This window comes from Miniopterus schreibersii (assembly GCF_964146895.1).
Source record: "Miniopterus schreibersii genome assembly, chromosome: 2".
Classification (NCBI taxonomy): Eukaryota; Metazoa; Chordata; class Mammalia; order Chiroptera; family Miniopteridae; genus Miniopterus; species Miniopterus schreibersii.
In genome coordinates this window covers 24,214,769-24,236,100 of record NC_138102.1, presented here as the reverse complement: position 1 = coordinate 24,236,100, position 21,332 = coordinate 24,214,769, and the positions used below count along the sequence as shown (strand labels likewise).

Here is a 21,332-nt window from a genome sequence, read left to right as displayed (position 1 = left end):
AAACTGTGAGAGAATAAATTTCTACTGTTTCAAGTTTCCCAGCATGTGGTCATTTGTTACCACCACTACAGGAAGCTAATATACACTTAATTGATCACTAATATGTCCTAGACATTATGAAAATCACGATACAAGAAATTCGACAGCTATCAAAAAAGGTTTTGTTTCAAAGTAAATACATTTCTTTAACATTTACATTTTAAATAAGCACAATTTGAATGTAGTCGATTTCCATTTTGAAGGTCAGATCTAGAATATGGTGCTGTTCTCATTAGGATTTGAAGCCATGCATTTGGAGTCTCTGTACGGTAGTTTCCCATCTGAAAATATAAGATTAAAATTCTTGACTCCCCCAGGGTGGTAGGGATAACGTGAGAACGGATGGTAACGGCTACCCCTCAAAGACTCATGGTCTCAGAGCTAAAATAGCCCTTGAAGAGTCTTCAATGCCAACCCTCGCGCTAGGGGTGGGAACGCAGAGGCTCGTGAGGGTGAGGCCTCTGCCATGAGCACCAGGGAGGCGCCCAGTATCTCGATCCTGGCTCCGGGCCCTCTGGGCAGCAATGTGCTGCCTCTGGAAGAATGAGGGTGATGTGCCCAAAGCAGCCACACTCCGCTTTCTTCCTCCAGCAACAAGAATGCGTTTTCCCTGGTTCAACGCAAACACCTGGTCACCTTTAGGGCTCATGGCAAAATGCGGGGTTGGGATACAGACAGTTGCAACTGAAAAGGCTCAAGCCCAGGCTTGATAGAAGGAAAAAAATGACAAAACAAAAACCCAAAACGTACTGTGATGACAATGAGCCAGTCCTTGCTCAGAACCAATTTCCACCGGCACAAAAGGAAGCCTTAGGCAACTATAAACACCAATTCTTCCAGCATCAATTAGCCAAGAAAGGGAGTGAAAGGATATGCCTGGAACCCATCCCAGGTCATAACAAACAATATAAAAGACCACATCTTAAGGAGCATGAGTCAATATTGACATTTTCCAATTAAAGAGACAGTGTGATAGAAAAAGGCAAAGCGTGTGATAAAGTTTATCATCTAATCAGGATAAAAACTCTTAACATCTGGGAAGAGGAGGCAACTTTCTTAATCTGATGAAGAGTATTTACAAAAAACCCACAACAGGCATCATTCTTATTGATGAAATGTTAAAAGTTTTCCCTTCAAAAGACATGTGCATCCATATGTTTATTGCAGCATTATTTACAATAGCCAATATATGGAAGCAACCTGAGTGTCCATCAACAGATAAATGAATAAAGAAGCGGTGCATACACACAATGGAATATGACTCAGCCATGAAAAAGAATAAAATCTTGCCACCTGCAACAACATGGATGGACCTAGAGAGTATTGTCCTGAGTGAAGTAAGTCAGATAGAAAAAGACAAATACTATATGATATCAATTGTATTTTAATGTATCAGCATAAAGAGTTAGAAAATAAAATATTTTTAAGAGACACCATTGACTAGCCTGGCTGGTGTGGCTCAGTTGGCTGAGCATCGACCCATGTGCCAAGAAGTTGCAGGATCGATTCCTGGGCAAGGCACATGCCCGGGATGTGGGCTCGACCCCCAGTAGGGGGCATGCAGGAGGCAACCTATCCATGTTTCTCTCTGTCTCCCTCTCCCTTCCTCTCTCAAAAAAGCAATAAAACCATACTTAAAAAAATATCATTGACTATATCATCAAAAATATAAAGTATCTAGGAATGGATTTAGCAAAAGATGTGCAAAACCTATGCTAGGAAAAGTATACAATTTCACTGAGTGTTCTAAAAGCAACTCAGGTATGTACATAGCTTTTAGTCACAACAAATGAAAGAAAAATAAATTGAATAAAACTATCACCATCTCATCTCAGTCAAACACTGGTTTTTGAAACCTAGAGGTGTCTTGATGTGTTATATAAGAATTCTGATTAGACAGATTCAATATATGTTCTTAGGGTAGACCATAATTCTTATTATTATTCTATATTTTAACTAAACATTGAAAAAACATTTGAATTTCCACACTAAGTATTATATTAACCGTAAAAAAAAGACTTTAAGTCCTTTAATTTTATAATGAGTTTTTTTTTAAAGTTTGATGGAATAGAAGATCTAAAGGAGCATTTTATGGGTATATATTAAGCTTGAACACATCTGAGAGTCTACTCGGTAAATCCATTTAGAATAAGTGGCCCTAAACAATGGATATATATTCAAGTCCATTCATCCTTACATGGGAAATATTTGAAATTTCTGCTTTATGTTCTAGTCATTCACCTGTTAGGGCTGCCTTTAAATATAGGTAGAATGGACAGCTTCCCTTAATGTGATATTTATAAAATAAACTCAAAATTCTCCATTAGCCTAAAAACATTAAACATCCAAGCAACAATGATTAATTCTTTTGAGCTAAGACACTATGGCTCCTGGAATCCATTTTTAAAAGAAAAATACTTCTTGGAGGAGGTAACATAAATGAGTCACTATCCATTTTAATACTCAAACTTAATTTACCCAAATCAGAAGCCAGATTCTGGGGAATCAATTCTGACAACATAGGAGAAAAAAGCAGAGCACTTTTAGGAACAGATCTGGCATACCTAGTGCTACCATTAGGTAGATGGGTCGACACAGTGAGGTATCCTGGAAAGCACAAAGTTAATGACATTACAGCGCTAAAGGAAAAGTGGAAAGAAAGATGCTAGAGACAAGCATAATGCACTTGACAGTTCAGCTGAAGAAACAGTACTGCTGTCAAGATGTGTTTGAGAGACTATTGATAATGGCACTTTAACATCCTGACTTGCAGTGCTGATGGCCTGTTCTCTATAGTGCTCTAGTAGAAAAGAGTAAAACCATGAAAGCAGGGGTAATGTCTTCGTCTCTTATAGATGCCACGGCACAATAAAGCACTTGGAACCCAGTAGGTATTCAATCATACCACTTGATGAATTAAAAATTCATTTAAAACCAAATAGCTGAGTTCTGGTGATATAAAATTTGTATTTATAAGTTAGGGCTAGTTTTTTTTTTTTAACGTTAAATGTTGCTTGTTGACAATACCAAGTGGTGATAAAGATGTAGAGCTTGCAATCATTGCTGGCAGGAGTCTAAATTACCACGATCAATTTGGAAAATTGTTTATTAGTGTGTTCTAAAGATAAACATAGGCCTACTCTATGATCCAGAAAATCAAGAATACATATGTCCACCAGAAAACATGTGTAAGGATATTCAGAGCAGCTTTATTCATAATAGCCAAAAACCAGAAAACACAAATTGCCCATCAATGGTAGAATGGATACATATATTGTAGAATATTCATACATGGAGTATTACACAGCAACAGAAAAAACAAACTACTGCTATATGCAGCAACACAGATCAATCTCACACACTGTGAAAGCAGCCAGACACAAAGGAGTACGTCTCTCAAGATGCCATTTATATGAAGTTCAAAACTGGACAAAACTAATCTGAGATGTCGGATTAGATTAGAGGTCAGAATAATGGTTATCTTTGGGGGAAGGAATATTAAGTGTGATGGGGGTAGATAGGGAACCTTTTTTAATGCTAGATGTGTTCTAAATCTTGATTTCTGTGGTGATTACAGAGGTATATTCATATGTAAAACTTGCCTGAGCTGTACATTTAAGATTTGTGTACTTTATATACATTATACCTCATTAAAAAGGTAAATAAGAAAAAACTGTTGGCTGTTTTACAATGTGTAATATTTGTTTTAATCACCTTAATTATGGGAAGCCAATTTTTTTAAAACCTACTTTTGCTGTTGGCTATAATTTGAGTGTCTGAACACTTGATAGGACCTGTTAGCCAATCAAATAAAGAATAGTACTTTCTTGCCTACACAGATATATCAGCTGTTCTGTCTCAATAGTTTGCTCTTCATTAACATGTAAGAAGAGCCCTAATCAAAATCCAGACATAAACAGAGAGTAAGAAGGAATGAGGAGAGGCACAGAAATGAGCCATACTGCCAAGTTCCTGACTGAAGGACCCCCACGGGGTTAACAGCAGTAAGCAGCTCATGCTATCCCTGAGGGCTCCGCTAATTTAATAAGACAGGTCCAGAGATGTCTCTGATTCTGGAAGCTCTGCATTTGACATGCATGAAACACCCATCTGCTAAACCCTCTGTCTATTAGGAGCCCTTCCCTAGCTGAAGGCCTGTTATTCGGGAAGTCAGAGAAATCTGGAGTGGGAGGCACTTGAAATTATTACTGACATAGTCTGGAAACACAAAAGGCAATTCAGAGCAGTCAGAAATCGCAACCAGGGAACGGGTCACTGTCCACGGCCACCGCTTTCTCCGCTGACTAATGTGGCCAATATGGCATTTTCACTAAAAAGACACTGAACATACTTTTAAGTTAATGCTTAAGACAGAAAGGAGTTTTTTGAAATTAACTCCAGATGAAAATTACCAATATTTGAAAAAGTCCTATTGAAAAGCTACAGAGAAGGACATTAACTTCAGCTCTCACAGCTAAAGCTCATGGAAAATGGCCTCAGCTATTTCAGCCACAGGCTCTTCAGAGAACTTTACAGCAACCTATAGTCCATCAGCAAAATGGAAATAGAAACCTTTTGCCCTTTTTGCTACCAGACAACAGCCACCTGAAAAGCTAATATGTAATATATCTGAAATTCTTAGAAGAAAGTACTGCATGTTTTCTGTGGGGCCTAGAGAGATAAGTTAGATTCATTTGAAAATCTTTAGATTAAAACTGTGTGCCTCATTTTCACCAACAAACAAGTGATTACGTTATTTTCCCCTTTAGCTGACGATCCGCATGAACGAAACACACCCATCATATGTCCCATCATAATTTTGTATTTTAAATGACTAAATAAAATCATCCACCATTGAGTGTTTTTCTCATATTGAAAACAGTAAAATCTGCCAGTCAACTGGAAAAATCTCAGCAGCAACAACAAAGCAATATAAATACTTAAACCTTACACTAATAATTGTTTTCATGTTCTTCTAATTTTAGAACTCCATCTTCCCATCCCCAGAGCACTGAAGAGTCACTTCCCCAGAGAACCTAACTGCTGATCTATAAAACTCATCTCCTCTGATAAAAGGGACGAAAACTTTCAAATTCACGCCATTAAATTTCTCCCTTTCTGGTCATTCTTCATGGACATAATGCAGTGAAAGAACAGTAGTATCTCAGGGTTAATACTGATTCTATGAGAAAAAGCACAGTAATTTTTAGAACAGGTTAATACAAAAAGTCAAGAGAACAGAAAGCAACAAGATGGAGAAGTCCCTTCTAGAGTAGGAACTTATATTATCAGGAGGATTACTTTGTAAATTATATAATTGTGTAACCACCTTGCTGTACACCTGAAACTAATATAAAATAATATTGGAAAAGAAAAAGAGTCCTGGGAAACTAGCCTTACTGATATAAAGGCCCAAATACCAATGAATGGACAAAGTCCTCTTTGTCCAGGAAAAGAAACACTTTATGTATATGTACTACTCACAAAGAAAAAGTTTTAATTCAGCAATATAATAAATCATTCCAACAGTTCAAATGAATTCTATTTACCAACTACAAATAATTTTACCCTTTGCAAGGCATACTTCCTGTGCAAAAGGAAGGAAACTGAACAGCAAATGTTAAAAATGGCATTTTATAAAGGACTATTCAACTTAATGTTTTATTATTCGGGGCCACTTATGACAATTCATACTCAAGTTTTTCATGGTAGTCCCTAAAAGACAAAAGATATTATTTTCCATTCTGTCCAGTTAAGATAAATAACCTGGAATGAGACATAATTGTTGGGTACTTTCTCTAGAAAACTCCCATGACCCTAAAAATCATATTTTGAAAGCAAGAAGACAATACAAGGGATTTAGAGTCAAAACTATACTTGTTATAACCTGTGGAAATGACGCTAAATGAGAAATACACAGACGACAAAGGTTGAAATGAATAAATGGGTCTGAACCTCCTACCAGCAAACCATTTAAAAGGATACACTCCCACAGCTGTAGCATTCCAAGGTTTTACTCGGATTTCAGGACATAAAAAAGATGAAGTCAGTTTGGTTCATCTTCCGCTCACCTAGCCATACCCAGCAAATGAACCCTTACCCATTCCTTCATTCCAGCAACCAGGATGCTCAACAAGCACAACTAGAGGATGTGACCAAAACAGAACTTTTCCCTCTGCCCTTCTAAAAATGTGTCAGTGGGAGGTGGCCTTCTCTTGCTCCAGATGAAAACCTGGGCAGGCGCCAGGTTCTTTCTGTTCACTCTTAGGGACCTGAGAATCACTTGAAGTCGTAAGATAATCTGAATTTGGAGATTACTTCCCAGTCCCTTTTAATAATCAATACTCCAAATCTGACTTTGAGCTCCAGCCTCCCTTCCAGGACCAGCCTGGTTTCAGACCCACGGTGTTGGGGAGGGGATGGGTCAGGTTTTCCTCCTTACAGCTGCTGACCCCCTCAGGCCTGGGGACAAAAAGGAGAAAGATAAAGGAACACGAAAGTTGTTACAAGCCCGATTCCATCATAAGCTGCCATCCTGTTCTCTGGGCCTGTGAAATATCCAAAGCTCATTCCTCCCTGTAAGAGCTGCGTTCGTGGGTTCTTAAGGGATCTCACTACCAGAAACCTCTCTCCTCCAGGTGCCCTGACCCGGACAAACACATCTCAGGACTGTCCGCCTCCACGAGCCTTGGAATATGGCATCTATATCCAGCCTCTTACTCCTGGGGGCCCCCTGTGTGGCCCAACTTATCAGCAGAACCCAAGCAGACACAGCTCTCCTGCGTGTGGCTTGCCTCTGGCGCACAGCCAGCCATCATTTAGCTTCTCTTGGCTCCAGTAATGCTGCTGGTGCAGGCGGTCAAAATGCCAAAGGCCAAAGTTATAGCCAGTCCACCTGAGGTTTAGGAGCCCCAGGGCACAGTACCTGCCAGCTGTCCAGCCACAGAATTGTTGCTGCAAGGAGCCCTCCCCCCATCCATGAGGTTGGAGTAAAAGGGCAGGTTGTGTCTAAAATCCTCTCTCCTCTCCACAGTCTGACCTGTTTAGAGCTGTGAGGCTGGTTTTCAAAACTGCCTTGCCTGCCAACTCACACTTCGATTGAATTTGGATCCCTAGTGAAAAATACAATTTTAAAATTCCATTACACCTCTCCTTTATAATCAGAGCGGCCGAAGAGTCTCAACTTATTGAGTAATAAAGCCAGTGGTTTTATTTTTTCCAATAACTGCTACCATTAGCTGCACACTGTGTGTTTCCTTTCCCCCTGGACAGTTGGGTGGTTTTTATTCTCAGTCCATCCCAAAATGTTTTAGTCACTTTTTGTTATTAAAATAGTCTAGTATACACAGCACCACCTATTAAGTATTCTTGTCTAAAAAAATTGAACCTGAACCCAATCAAGTTTCCAAATCTACCTACACGCTTACAGGTTAAGACCAGGGACAGCGAAACAAGTTAAATATCACTAGGAAGCAATCAGTCAAGGGGTAAAGACCAATGAATGTTTCTCCATCAAATCAATGTCATGAACAAAAAAGAGAGTGAAACAAGGAAATAAATAGATAATAAAAGAGACTTGCTGACCTGCCCCAGTGCTAATGGAGTATGGAGAGTGCTGGTAAGAGAAAGTGTGGTGGTATAACCAGTTGCAGAGGAAACAAGACAACCTTCTTAAACTTATGGTCTCCGAGAGATATGCAAGCAGGATTCTACTCATGAGCAGGCCCAAGTATCGGCCTTGGCCTACATAGGGAAGACTAGCTTGGGCTATCATAAAGTGGGGTAAAAATGCTCTCATATCAATGCAAGGGGCCATGAGGCTGCAATTAGATCTAATGAGAGACTATCAATGCCCACAGTTGCTGTTCAGGATTGAAATCCCTGGCAGCAGGGCTTTGGGGGCCTCCATCTGTCCATCTCTATCAGCTGCAATAGGCATCAGCCATGTAAAAGAGTAGGGCACCAACAAAGAAAATGACAGCGAATTACTGAGGGAAAGGTCTTCCCCAAGCTTTTCTCTGCGCTGTTGTCAGAGGAGTGAGCACAGGGAAGAGAGAGGTGGTATGGAGAGCAAACAGTACCCCCTTCCTTTGCCTCTACCCACCTACCTCTTCTCTTCTGAGCCATTAGAACCACCGGCTTGGCCTGCTCTGCAGAGAGGAGGGGATCTTCGAGTTGAACATAGAGTTTTTTAAGTTCATGCAACCTCCAACCCCCCTTAGCCTCTCTGCCCTCCTTTGGGAATGAGGAGTTAACTGCTACTCACAAAGGCTGTACTCAGAAACAGCCCTCCCTCTCTATCCTATGTCTCAGCTTATCACTGGTAAAAGTTTACAAGTTGGTGCCCCTTCTTGTACTAGTAAATCAACTGGGGGTGGTACTGGGCCTTGGAGAACTTATAATTTTGTTCTCAACAGGATCCTAGCTCTACTGTTGGAGCTAGGGGAAGTGGCATAAAATATCTCAATTAGCACGTCCCACTGCTCTGCTGCATCTATTCGGTATCAGGTTACTATGCCAGGCAATGAAAATATGAAGGCAAATAAGACACACTCCCACTGGCTTTGAAATCACAAGGAATGAATTTGGAGACAGGATCTGTCACTTCCCAGCTGTCTGACTTAAGTAAGAAACTGGAGCTACTGGTGGAGTAATACTTTGTGTCTGTAACCAGAAAATGAGAGAGGTGGCTAAGATGATTCCCAGATCCTGGAGTACTCTCAACCAACGACTGAACAAAACTACTGGCAACATATGAGACCCACCTTCTGCCACGGTTAATTTGAAAGTGAAATAAAGAGCTCGTTGCCATGCAAGATAAATGAATCCTGTAGGTGTGGTTGCACTAAATAGAGCGGTGGTAAAAATTATGCCAGGACCATAGCCTGCTTTCACTTGGCCAACGAGCTGGTGCAGGTCCACATTGGTCACAGCCGTCCTGATTTAGGAGCAGGTGGTGTGCACTGGCCAGCCCTGAGGCTTAAAGCAGCATGCAGGCTGCAGATGCCATCCTTAAATTCTATTCCCCCAGCTAGTCGCTCTACCACTGGCATTTAGAATAATAATTTCTAACATTATCTCTCTCAAAAGCCTAGCCCTATTATATGAGGTAGGCCAGCACACAGCCAGCTGAAAGAACTCTGGGATAACCTATTGCAGTGGGCATTTGTCATGTTCTGGAACTCTGTGTACACCCATCCTATACTTAGAAACCAACTGCGTAGGAACTTGCTACACCAAGGAAGACGACATTTATTTCCCCAGCCTGTCTTGGATTTAGGGTGAAACATTACCTCTGACTTTAAGTGAAAAAAAAAGTAGCTTTTACTTAAGTCACTGTATTTGGGGGTAGCTTAGCCCATATTCTAATACACAAGCAAAATGAAGACTTTCTGTTCCACAGGACTGCAGACCATACTATCTCTGTATTACTTAAAAACTTATATCAGAGAAGGGGAGGGGGAGAGACACAGACAGATGCTGACTTAAAACTGTTATACATCCTCCTCTAGCCCTGCACAGCCAGGTCCTCAAAACAGTGTCAGCCCTAGGTGTCTCCATTTCTCATCTCTCAGTTTCTTAATCTGACTCCCTCCTCCACCCCTCCACTCAAACTGTTCTTCCTGAAGTCACCCAATTTCTTTTCCAAAGCCCTGACTGTCCAATGCTTTAGGATTCAGGTAAACAGAAATACACCAGCCTGAAACTCTACCCCAATCATTATAATTATTGACTATATCTAGATGAATAGCTTTATTCTACTACCCACCAAAAAACATTAAATCTTCTCTGGAGGAAGATAAAAGCATCCAGAGATCCTACAAATTTTCCTTCACAATGTGAGGTACTTAATAAAAAAATTACAAAGCCTGACAAGAAACAAAAACAAATGACCAAAAACTAAGAGGAAAAAAATGATAACATACAGACTCTAGGTGTAATATCTAGTTGATCTAGATATTGCAATGATCAAAAAGAAATTTTAATATAAGTACAATTACTATGTTCAAGAAAATAGATTACAGATGGAGAATTTTATTAGATATCTGGAATCTATGTTAAAGAATCAAATGGAAATATAATAAATGAAATAAAAAGTCCAAGAGTTGAGTTTAACAGATTAGAAATAGCACAGAGGGGTTTTCTAAAGTGAAAAAGATGTCAGTAGAAAATATCCAAATAGAAGCACATAAAGAAAAAATATTTCAAAATACAGAAAACAGCTTAAGTGGTGCATGAGACACGGATAAAAGAACTAACATACGTAACATTGGAATCCCAAAAGGAGAGGAGAAAAAAGCAATGGCTGTACAAATAGTCACCAAGAGTTTTCCAAAACTGATTAAAGATATCGAGCCACAGATCCAAGAAGCTCCATGAACCACAATTAAGGGAAATATAAAGAAAGCACACCTAAAGCCCATTACAGCAAAACTGCTGAAAACCAAATATAAAGAGAAAGTCTTAGAAGCATCCAGGACTGAGGAAAATGTGGAAAGGTAGGAATGGCAGACATAAATAGCATATTTAGGCCTTACTCATAGTTTCATGCTCAATTATGGAATGTTGACAGCCTCTCTCACCCACTTTGCTATTAAGAGAAACTAAGGAGAAAAGGTCAGGTAATGCCCTCTTAAAGTCTCAATATTAAATTTTTTTATTAGTTTGGGGCAGGATTATATAAGCTATCAATTATGGCATATAAATTCTTTTCTTTCTGTTTTTGGTTTAATTTTTTAAAGATTTTTTTTATTGTTTTTTTAGAGCAAGAGGAAGGGAGAGGGAGAGAGAGGAACATTGATGTGAGAGCAGAATATTGATCAGCTGCCTGCTACATGCACCTCACCAGGGGCATCAAACCAGTAACTTTTTGATGTATAGGAGGCTCAATCAACTGAGTCACACTAGCCAGGGCCCTTTCTTAGTTTTGAAAACCTGTCATTTACTCTATAAAAGATTTGAATTGAAGTCTGATGCTTCTCTAGGTCCTAAAGTGAATATAAAAATACATCAACTACTGAGCATCATCAGTATACCAATATATTATCATAATTTGACTTTCCAGGAAACCAAGGCCCATAAAGTAGAAAATAAAAATGAGTTATCATCCTGGTGTGGTGAGATTGATCTTTTAACATGTAGACAGAGAGCTGCTAGTGCAGATATTAAAGAGTGGCGAGCTCATCATCATTTCAGAAGATTCAGGAACTTACTCTGATTTTTTCCAGCAACTTAGAAAATTATTCATCTTAGTTAACAAGGAAAAGATCAGATGCGAGAACTTAAAAATACCTTTATCATAATAATCTACCAGCCCAGACACTGTGTGAGCTATGTGACTTACCCAAATGAGCCCTGGAAATGCTGGGACAGAAAAATGAGGCTTGAAAATACAAGTGTCCTGTCACCTAGCCCTTCCTCAAGAAGTCCATCACTATTACAAGGCACTACAACTAACTATATGTCCCTATTTATTGAGATTTTAGATACTGTCCCGGTATGATAGTATAATAGAAGACTATCACAACTTAGACCATTCAAAACCTGTAATGCTTACTAATAACACTATAGTGTGCAGGCTGAGGAAAAGGACCTGTTATTCATCTCCCCTTACAGTCCTGACATTTTAACTTAAAGAACCTGAGAGCATCTACTAAAACCAACATTCTCTCTAGCTCATGTTGAAGGAAATCATCCGACTTCAAGAGTGACACACCTACCAAGACCTGGTCAACTGAGTAATTCAGTATCTCCCTCCACCCCCCAGGGCCACAGTGATTGGTTTAGAGATGGACACATGACCCAATCAAAGCCAACGAGAGTCACCGAGAGTCATTCTTAGAATGTGCTGGAAGGTTGAGAGAGAAGCATATCACCCTTTAGCTAGACTTAGATCTAAAGATGCTTTAACTTTTTGCAACTACCTAAAAATGAAGCTAACAAAAAGAGCAGAGCCAAAAGATCTGACTTCCTAAAATCAAGGAATCCCAGAAGCCAGTTGCCCCTATGTGTTTATAGAAACCAATACATTACCTTTTTTTTGCTCGAGCCATTATGAACCTGGTTTTCTATCTCTTGTTGTGGAAAGTCTCTACTAATATGCTAACTCTGACATTTTAACAGGTAGCATTGTGAGATGCCTCAAAAGATTTCTCATCTGGAAGTCTTGGTGAATGGAGTCGACCAATAACCACATTAGACCACAGAGGTCAGACACTGACAAGGACACACATACTTTGGAGGGAAAAAAGATTCTAAGCTGCACTGAACCCAATGCAAAATTACAAAGTATATATGATATCAGACCAACCTCTAACATTAAAAATAAGGTCCTTTGATCTATGCTATGTGACATTTTCTCAAAATTTATCAGGGTACCAAATGTCTCAAGTCCATTCTGGTAATAAAAAGCAAGTATAATTCAGAACAACATAATAGCAGAGAACTACATTTAATTTTCATTAACGTTGTCAATCACTATAAATCCAATTACCTCAATTATAGATCTTGCTTTGGATTATGCTCACTCTCCAGTCCCCTTCCTGCTAACTTGCACTAGACAAGCCACACAGCCTCCATATTTGTGTTGAAAATGCCAACAAAAACCTGATGATTGCTCTGCAGTAACTGAGCAACTGGAATAAAATTTCAAAGGTTTCCAAATTCTGTTAGCCACCTGCTCTTACTTTGGGTTTGAGAGAACACAAATAAATGAGGCTGAACACTGACAACTGTCACTCCATGCAGTCCACAGCTTTTGGGATATGTTTGTGTTGCTTGGTTATGATTAAATGACACATTAGAAGCACAAAGTGAGCCAAGCCTAATAGTCTGCTACATTAATGGGCTTGGCTAAAGCGTTTCTTAAAAATACTCCAATTAAAGGCAACACTATCTATGGTGACATCAACCTTGGGACTTTTGAAAGATCACTCACCTCTATACTTTTTTCACCTGTAGAACATAAGAGTCAAATTAAATGATCACCAGCCAGAGCTAATATTTGAGAAATCTGTGATCCCTAAACCTGGAAGCTTACAAGTCATGTGCCTCCCGGGCAATGGTAATTAGTATTCTGTAATTAAATTATGGAGACAGTTAATATTACTCATACTGCATTTTTGCAAGTCTATGGTGATTTTCCCATTAGAATTCCAAACTGAGCTGTAATAAAGCTCTTTTTTGACAGAGTAAGGCTTAGCTTGGATTTTGAATTAAGAGAAAGCTTAAGCTAACAGTTAACCTCGGATTAATGCTTATTTTGCTAATGTTAGCTTTATATCACGTGGTAATATTCAATTTCCTCCAGGAAAATGTTAATACCATTATAAAGTTCTAGCTAATGCCACTAAATTCTAGACATAAGACATGCCGCTAGTGAACACTATTAATTGCTTATTCAAAAACCAAATGCTTATTTATAAAATCAAAAGACGTAAAATCTAAATAGACTCAGCAGAGAAACATAAGTCGATCCTCTGCAACCGCACTCTCTTCTTTCCGAGTCTGTCCCAGAATGACTGGTAACAGAAGGCATTTTCAGTTCACGACTGCAGCACTACAGAATAAGCAATAAAGCATTATAAGCCATCTCTTTATTTTTATTAAGAGCTCGTTATCCTGCTGAACTGCAAAGATACTCAGATGCAAGAGTGATGGCACCGCGGCCATGGGTACCGGCCACAGACAGCAGGATGGGCTGGGGGACACCAGAGTGGACTGTGGACTTGAACGGATTGACATCTGGATTCTGGCCCCATCGCTCTCTCTCATCTGTGCCCTTGGACAAGTTATCTCTCCAAGTCTCCACGTCTCACCTTTATTTAAAGAACTAAGGAGTACTTCCCAGGGCTGTTATAGGAAATAAAGAAGGGACTTATATATGTAAAATAAATTACACAGTACTTGGACACTACGCAGAAACTGGTTCCCAGTTCTTTTCTTCTGGCCCACTCTGGCGAATCGCTGCAGAGCACCACAGCGAGACGCAGGCCAGGAACTGTTCTCTCCTCGAGCCATAAATTAACAGGAGGGGGGCTGCTTTCCATCTGAGCCTATACTCGTGAGTAACTATCGGCGTAATTTCTGTGGCAAGACTAGTGACCACATAGAAATGAAGAAGGAAAAGCGAAAACGATCCTCATCAAGGCACCTCATCAACCACATGAAGACCAGCTTGATTTGTCTGCTTCTGATTAAACGTTTAGTTAGCTCCTGGGGCCTTTTCCACAGGCTATCACACAACCTTTGCAGCGGAGGTAGACTGGCTAGATTCTGCCTTGTTTTCAGTGCCCTACGTTCTCACCTTCGCCCTTTCTTAGCAAAATACACCCGAGCAGCCTGTGGCTGCACCACACTTCTCCATCCCTATATTAATTCCCTGAGTGGTTACTCTAAAACCACTAATCTTACTGAGCTATTTCCTGCCTGGCTTCTCATGGTATGATGGGGGGGGACAAAGATTCTAGAAGACATTAAGCCATGAGTATAAGACAGGATGAAGCATAACAGAGAAGATGTCTCCAACATCTTTACCAAAGCATCACTTACTGATGGAGCAGATCAAGGTCCAAGCAGCACCCACAGTGAGGTGCTCAGAACAGGCCCCTGACAGTGGTCCTCCTCTTTACCACTTCCTTACATCCTTCCATCAACCTCCAGGGCCACACCCGCAAAGGAACCAAGCCCAGGCATGACCCTAGGGAGAGGCCCAGAGGCTGAGGACCTCTGAGCCATAACGTCACATCGGTTTTCTTTCAACATGAAACCAACTCCCTTTAGGAAACATGCTCAACACTGAGAAGAATTATGAAGTGGAGACACCTACTGCAGCCTTAGAGAAAGAAATGGAACTTAGAAACCTCTTCCAAGTAGAGTGATTTTCAACCTCTGGAACATATATGACCACATACAGAACTTCTCAAAAATGTAGACACACAGAATGAGAAACTCTGGGGATGGGCTTGGGCATCTGCATTTTTTGAAAGCTCCAAATCAAAGGCTGAGAAACACTGGCTTAGTCTAGGACTACTAGTAGGTGCAAATCAAACTCAACATCAGGTTTTCCATCCTGGTCAGTGCTTCTCGAGGTCCAGTTGGCAGCACACTGCTCTTAGAAAGGCTAAGAAATGGCATGCTGGAAAAGGGTTCTGTGAAGAGGCTGGGAACCATGAGGTTAAAGCAAAGTTTGTCTCTGCCTTAGGACTCCTAGATCTTTAATAGGCCAAGGTGCCTCATACCCTACAAAACAGAGTACCTTTTCCAAACGTATATGATCACAGAAACCTTCCTTTGAAGAGCACTAGTCATCTCTGGAAACCATTTTGGGAACCACCGGTTGGATGCAATCACCCTCTAGGGGTTTCCTGAAAGGACGGTGCAGTGAAAATATTCATTTCAAGTCGGGTTTGCCTTCCCACCCTCAGGGCTGGAGCGGGAGGAGGTGCAGTGGTTGAAAACTGACTCCACTTGGAGATGAGTTTAGAATCAGGTGACACGGTTCCTGTTTCCACTTCTCCCCACCTGCGATGCTACTGTAAACAACTCAGGACTTTTCCAATTTGGTCCTAACACAAGGAAAAAGAAAAACTGCAAAGTTGTGAATGAAAATGAGACTATGTGCACATCACCCAACTTCTTGGACTAAAGTTGCCAAGTGGATTCACATTTCAGTAAACCTCCTTCTGTAAAGACGATGCAATGGAAGCCCATATGCTGTTATTCTAGGAGCTGGGGCTAAGGGCATAAATGCCTCTGCACTGCAAGAGAGATTCCTAAGAGAGAGGCGCCTTCCAACTCTGGGTCAGATAATGCCACGGTCATCCAAGGCATGACTTTCTTCTCTGTTCTCCCCACCTTGGGAGTTAGCAATTTAAACTCTCCACACAAGCGACAGACTTCCAGCTATGATCAGTTACATACTTGTGACCAGTATTTCAAATACACAACAACAAAAAAGCCACACACAGGGTATTCGGTTGGTGATGACAAAGATATTAATATCATAATACCACCCTCAATATCATCTGCTAGCTAGTGAGAATTCATCACAGACATTATTTCTTCTGTAGACCATTATCTGATTCTGAATAATATGAAATAAAGTTCAGCTATGCAAACTTTTAAAGAATCCATCAACTCTTATCCTACAAGAATACTGATCACCCAAGTATAAATATTACCCATAAATTAGAGTGCACCAGACACTCGATCAACAAATTTGCGGAGTGTCTCCTACGCACCAGACAGTATTCTAGGAGTTGGAAACACAGCAGTAAACAAGAGATAAAAACCCCTGCCCTCATGTAGCTTTGATTCTAAATCTAGGAATCCCAATTTTTAGCAAGTTAACTGGACTTTTGCCATTTCCATTTTCTTTTAAGGTTTATTCACAATTATAACTCCTATCTCCCTTTGATCCCCCAAATTTTGGATTGTTAGAGCTGAAAGAAATGTCTTCGGTAGCTCTGTGCATGGAATGAATTCCAGGCAGATGGCAGGGGACGTAGATCTGAGCTTGCTTCTATGTCTGACCTTAGATGGTCCTTTTATTTCTCTGAGCCTCAGTTTCCTCGTCTGTTCAACAAGGACTGGATTCACTTCTGACTCAAGCATAGTAGTCTAGGGGTGTTTGGAAATATATAGGGAAATATATAGGGGCAATATATACTTTCTGGTTAACATGATGGCTGAGTAGGCCCAGGAACGCTGAGGATCCTGCATGTCACAGGACAAGCCTAGCCCAGGTCATGAAGCTTGTGAGTGCTGAGCTGGGAGCAGGACCAAGATCTGCTATACCCAGTTTGGGGCCCTTTTCAAGATACTGTGCCATTCCATTCTTTTAAGGGTTATCTAGGGTGACATGCTCCCTGATTTCCATTCATTTGAAAATAGGCCGGGTAAGGCAGGGAAGGTGCCGTTGATGGGAAAGCCGTCTGCCAAGATCCTCTACTCTGAAATCCTCAGACTGGGTAGAGCAGGCCCCCTCTAGTTATTGTTCTAAAACTACCCAGACTTTTAAAACATCCCCTAATTCCTATCAGGAAAGTCTTTTCATAGTTGAAGCTCATAAAAATTAAAATTATTACGTCACCTAGATCTAATTTCTACCAGGATGCAGCTAATTTGCACAGCTATTGTATCTTGTTACACAAAGACATGAACCCTATTATAACCCTGGTTTTGAGAAGATTTAGAGCGTTCTTCCAAAGCCTGGAGGGGATAACGCTAACATATTTTACAAGCAAATCATCAATCCATGGAAAATAAGCAGCTTGTGGGGAGAATAGTAAGTGGGCCAACCCAAAACTTAAGTAAAAAATCTTACCGAATAAACAATAGAGGTAAACAGCTCATCTTTCAGTCGCTGGTAAGCAGGGTGCACCGCAACGCTGTCTGAGACATGAAAAGCAGGCCTCTCTACCTGAGCTGCATCGTAAAAGGAAGAAGGAATTTTCATCTTTTGCCAATTAGGTTGCAGTGTCATCTCTGCCTCCTGTCCCCATGTGGTGAAATTAAAATCTGGCTCCTTACAGTTACTTAACCACCAACCTGCCCTTAAGGCATATATTTGGGTGGCTGAAGGCTACAGAAGGGTTACAAAACATCCCCAGAAAGATTCTTATCCCTAAATCGTTGGTTCTCAAACTGTGCACTGAGGCACCCCTGGGTACCACAGGGAGTTCATGGTGTGCTTCAGAATATTTTCAGTTTTCACACAAAGCACTGTGATACTAGACATCTGTTGAACGTCATGCAAACTCCTAGCTCAAGGTAGCTCACATTTCAACACTAGGTTGAGCTGCATTCCTTCTGATGATATCACAGCTTTGCAAAACTACATTTTCAGCAGTTACTGTGATAAAAAGCAACTGCTGGACAAAATGAAGTGGTGTTGTGTAATCTGTGTGCAGTGCCCAACAGATGCACACATCCCATTATTAAGTAATTGGGCTTATGAATGAAATAAAACTGTTTTTCTTTCCATTTATCCCATTGTGGGGGTTTTTCAAGCAGCTACTGAGTTGTTAGGACACATTCATAAACTAGTGGACCTAACTACTTAATGAAAAACACTGTTAGCCATTTCCTTTAGTCAAGGGGTATTGGAAAAATTAATGAGACACTAAGGGCATCATGAATTGATAAAGTTGAACCTCTGACCTAAACATTTTGGTCAAGCTCCAAAGTACGGCAGGAATAGGAAAGTTTCTTTTTCAAAGAGCAGATATTTGGAAAAAGAGATCAGCCCCTGGGCGACCTCTTTGAGCAGTCACAATGGCAGCAACAGCTGCAGTGGCCCTGTAGAAGGGTCAGGACCACCAGGTCATCAGCTCCCCATGTTGTATTGGCCACTGCCACCTTTCTGGACGGTTCAAGTACCAGACGGATCTGGAATGTTGCCAAGCATCCCAGAGGATTCAACTGCAGTGGCTCATGGACCATACTATGGGCTCCTTGAGGGCAAGGACTGTCAGGTTCCTTCCTGAATCTCCTGCACCTTGCAATGGCTGACTCATGGTTGATACCCAATTAACAAACTAATTAACCAACAAACAATTGGATTCTTTCAATTATGTAAAATGGGAAAAGAAAAGGGAGGGAGCAATGAACAGAGATTTTTTTCCATTTTAGAATAACGTAAACACTTATATAATGTTAATGCTGATAACAATTCATTGCATACCTACTATGAGCCAGGTACTTCACAAACATTAATCTCAATCCTTACAACAACTCCAAAAAATACCATTCGTTCCATTTTCCAGGTGCAGTGAGTGGAGGGCAGAGGGGATGAGTAACTGTACTGACTCACGTTGCCAATAAGGCAGAGCACTGAGGTGCCAATCCTGAGTCTACGCCCTGTGGCACTAACTGCCTCTCCTCCAGAAACACTCAAGCAACGACCCCAGCACCAAACTGTCCAATAACAAGAGGCAAGAAGGGCATGGTCGTTAACGATGTGCACCCCTAATTTAAAAAAGAAATTCAGTAGAAAGGGAATGACTAGATAACACCTTCAGTCCGCTTCAAAGGGAAGAAAAGTACCTGAATACGCCTTAGGAAGACACCACCGTGCATGCAAGCACCACACTGGTGGCCACGTACTTCTGTTTCTGTTCCCCAAATCGAGACAATTGATAACTGGAAATTATAAGTGTAGTAAATAGTGTAACCAAGAGGTTATTTTTCTGATGCACTTTTGACTCTTTCTCAAAGTTAGTTATTGTCTTTCACTCATACACTTTTTTTGTCTTAACTTTCTCCTATGATTTTATTCAGGAAAAGTTTAGAGACCTTCCTCGAGGGGGAAGGTATAGGCTAGGAAGAGAGGTTAGGAGAAAGGTACTGTTTGAAATTAACTGAAGGCTTAAATCCTTTGCCAGACATTTACCACCTTCCTATCAAAACAGCAGAAGATTCCATTCAATCTTTCACTCCAACTTTAGGTCAAAACCCAAATTAGGACAAGGCTTAGGTAAGTGTTTTATTTTGCTTTGCTGCAATAAGTTATCATAAAAGTCACATGTTATAAATCATGTGATGGTAATTAATTTTATTTTATTTTAACCCTTTTTCCTCCTTATCAAGACCCCTATCTATCGCTTGGCATGTATCTCACAGGCTTGGGACAAGACTGGCTATTGACATGTTTTATAAACTTAGAAAACACATTTAATGATACAAGTAGCACTGTCTGCGAGCGTTCATTATACTGTATATGAGATTCTGGTTCTCCTATCAATTCTGTGGGACATTCTCCCAACAGATTCCTTTCCTGTTTAAGTTAGTCTAGTTGATTTCTGTTTCTTGGAACCAAGAATCCTATTAAATGATATCCAAAATTTTAATTTGCCAACAAATAGAATTTTAAATATTAACTATCATTATATTCTAAAAAATAGATATTTCAAATTTTAATACATAAGAAAAAGACCAGAACTTCAATGTAGAGGTTATTCTTCTGAAGTGAATATTACCTCTTCTAAAACATCGCCATCGTCATTTCTCTGCAGATGACTGACACCTTCACCAGACTGGATTCCAATTCAAGAACTGGCACTTGGTGACCACAAAGCGCATTCAAAGTCTAGCATGTAGCAAGTCTCAATATATGTTTATTGAGTTGAAAATATGCAACTCTTCACTAAAACACTTGCATGTGAACATTAACTAATATTTTTAATTACCATATATTTTTAAAGAACCTCGGGAAAAAAATTAAAGTATCAACTTGGATTGATTTTGTTTTTTCTGATGGCCTTGACCATATGATCATGTTTGGAACGTTATAAAAATCTAAGTAGCTACTGAGCTGCAAGTTTCCAGAAGGTTAAACTCTTCCTTTTTGCCACCCTCCATCTCTAATTTTCAGCCCTTCTCCTCAAACCTTCCCTCCCAGCTCCATCAGCTCCTTGCTTCCCTCCCAGCAAGCATGTCCCTGGGCTGACCGGATTCAAGTTTCGCTTTAAATCCTTCAGGAAAGCTGTTACACAGTGGGTCAGGACCTCCGAGTGAGAAGAGAACTGCTTCCTAAGTGTCAGCTAAACATTTTGAAATGGTGCTCTTTCAAGCACCAGAGTGTAATTTACAGTTTTAGAGTCATGATTTTCCACAAGAAAAGCCCATTAGTGTGATGAAGAAAGAAAAGAAAAAAAAAAAACTGAAGTAGCTGGCTCCCTGGAGTTTGTCATGCCCTCTGCCTGTGACAGAACAAACATTTCTGCTCTTAATCATAAAAATAATTCTTAAGTGTCACACAAGCATTTCTGGATGAGCAATAAGATCCTATTTGTTGAGGAAAAACCGAAGAGGAAGTGGGTGTTTGGGAATCAGACTTTAACTGCAAATACAGGCGTGAGTCCAGGAGGCCATCGAGCAAACAGTCACGATAAGGCGCGTGCCAGGGTAGGAGAAGGTGGGCCGGGTTAAGGGAACACGTGGGGCACCGTCAGGTCCCACACCCCTTCACTCCCCTGCCACTCACTCGCTCACCCAGCCACTGCTTCCTCAGGGCCTCAGGGGCACCGGGAGCTGTTCCTAGGTGTAGGAGATGCCTGGACAGGAGTGCTCCCCAGATGGCTGCTGGACGCTGAGTAAAAGGTCCTTGGGCAGGGGTGGGAAGGAAGAAAGTATTCCAGGTGGAAGGGAAGAGGGTGGAGACCAACACAGAGTCCAGCAGTCGCTGGGACTGGGGGAGGGACAGGCAGGAGGGGAGTGAAAGGCGGGGGACCCGAGAGGGTGTGACCGGGAACACAGGTTGCAAGACAGCACCTTTCCCTTGACAGGAGGGC

The 21,332-nt window shown here is 40.7% G+C and overlaps 1 protein-coding gene across 11 annotated transcripts in view; it reads right to left on the bottom strand.

Annotated features, from left to right (window-relative positions):
- Positions 1 to 21,332, bottom strand: part of CSGALNACT1 (chondroitin sulfate N-acetylgalactosaminyltransferase 1) — a 268,054-nt gene that overhangs the window by 115,765 nt on the left and 130,957 nt on the right. Inside the window, exon 4 of one of the 11 annotated variants that reach the window (XM_081128077.1) lies at positions 17,366 to 17,466. The exons of the other annotated variants lie outside the window; for them this stretch is intronic. The gene's annotated coding sequence lies outside the window, so the exon portion shown is untranslated. The remainder of the gene's footprint in view (positions 1 to 17,365; positions 17,467 to 21,332) is intronic. 11 annotated transcript variants of the gene reach the window in all.